Raw genomic sequence first — 2,215 nt, forward strand, 5'->3', positions numbered from 1 at the left:
GTTGCAACAGTATTCACCTAAATATTCTCCTTCTTTTGCTCAGGGTATTAACACTCAGGCCTTCAGCTCTGCAGCACAGCTAATTAGAAACTCACTGATCAAAATTTCCTCAGCAAATGAGGAGCCCAACATGTTTAATTCAAAAGATCTCAGAATGATAAGCCTGAGAGATGTTTGCATGTGTTTACAGCACGTGCTTGGGGTGCTGGCACACTGAAGATCTGATCTTTCCTGATCTGTGCCTCTGTCCTGCTGCCCCAGATGGGATTTGTGTGGCACTCACTCCCTGTGGCTGGGTTCACAGCCCTGCCCAACTTTCAGGGAGGGTACAGGACAGGACATGGTCCCAGACAGCTCCAAAACAAAGTCTTGATGCTCTGCACTCATGGAGCTAATTAATCCAGGAAACACCTGACAGATGCCTGAGGAAGTTTAAAATGGTTTTAACCCTAATATGAAAACTAAAGTTTTATATCAAGCCAGACAGCCAATGCTTTGAACACGAGCCAAAAAGGCAGCTGTCCCCTCATGACTGTTCACCCAGGGCAGGAGCTGCTGAATTCCCAAATCCTTGACAGCAGTATTTTCCATTCCAGAAGAAAACTGCTCCCTCCCCCGGTGTAAAAGTTGTCTTGCCTTCCACCACCAACCTCATACCTCTGTTTCTGAAAATACTTTTTCAGCAATGAAAGGTGACAGTTTTAGCCTCTGAGAAAGGACTGCTACATAAATATAATTTGACCTACACAAATCTCATTTATTGGTGTTGTCTGAAACCTGTTCTGTTCACAGATAGATGATCTGTTTTTATCCCCCCTGTTCTGCCTACAGCACTTTTCTGGTCCTTCAGAGATACATGAAGGCAAAGAGCACTCTGCAGCCTTGAAGGACAGGGCCACAGGCTTTCTATGTAATTTCTAGTTAGAACTGCTCTTGTGCTCAAGAAGAGATAATAGATGGGTAGGAGGAATTTGAGGAGCTTCTTGACAGATTAAGTCAAATTGTAACTATGATGAATATTACTTCTGTATTATCTAGGCTTAAAGGGATTGATTGAAGCAAACAAATCAAAGATTTTTTTTTCTTTTTACTTACAGTTGTTATAATAGTGGCATTCTGTAATGTAGGGTTATATAGTATAGAATAATATTGTATAATAAAGTAATTAATTAGCCTTCTGATAAGATGGAGTCCTCCTCATCATTCCTCCTGGATGTCAGGGGCAAAAATATCCACTATAGTATTCCCTCCTAGGCTGCTAGAATGAGCCTGGGAAAAGTTCTAATAGGAAATTCCATCAATCAGGGGAAATATCACATCTCCATAAGAGGTTGTTCTCATTTTCCAGAGTAATCATCTCATACATTTTGTGTTACAAATGGAAACACAATTTGAACGATGGAGTTAATTAGCTGGTGTGAAAAATGCCAATCACTTGTTTTTAAAATTTTAAGAGTTTAGTGATAATAAAATGGTTATTAAAATAGCAATATAATTAGAGTAATAGTAATTTGGACAATTTGGATTAGGACAATGTGAGACAATAAAAACAAAGAGTTACGGATGTCTGGGTACCTTTTTCTGGGCAGCACAAGCCCCAGGAAGGACCCACATTAACAGAGGATTAATCCTTAAAAGCAACAGCCTGTTGCATATTCCTACACCTCATCCATGATGCATAAATTCAATTCAAACACAGGATTCTGTCTGGTCAGTGTCAACTTCTTCCTCTGAATCTTGACAGCGTAGTCCTGGCTGAGCAAGGCAGGAATAAGTTCGTTTCTCCTGATAATGGAGCAATAAATTCTCTTTCTCTGAAAGATTTAGGTGCCCTGTGCCTCCTATATCACTGCAAGTCCTTTCTTTAGGAAGAAAAGTATCCTATATGGCATAGTTTCTATTTTAACCTTATGTTATAACCTAAAACTATATTTAACACACTACTTAAGAAAATTAATATACCGTAACTTTCTAACATAACACATATAATATTCATTTTAATATTTGAAAAAAGCCAGTCATAAAATACGCATTTTTCACACAAAGTAACCATCTCATACATTTTGCGTTAGCAATGGAAACACATTTTGAACGCCGCAGTTAATGAGCCGCTGGCACGGTGCACTGCCCGTGGGTGCCGGCGTGCGGGCAGCGCTGAGCCCGGCAGAGCTGCGGGGCACGCCCGGCGCGGCTGTGCTGCTGCTGCCGCCTTATG

Source organism: Geospiza fortis, unplaced genomic scaffold, assembly GCF_000277835.1.
Source record: "Geospiza fortis unplaced genomic scaffold, GeoFor_1.0 scaffold101, whole genome shotgun sequence".
NCBI lineage: Eukaryota > Metazoa > Chordata > Aves > Passeriformes > Thraupidae > Geospiza > Geospiza fortis.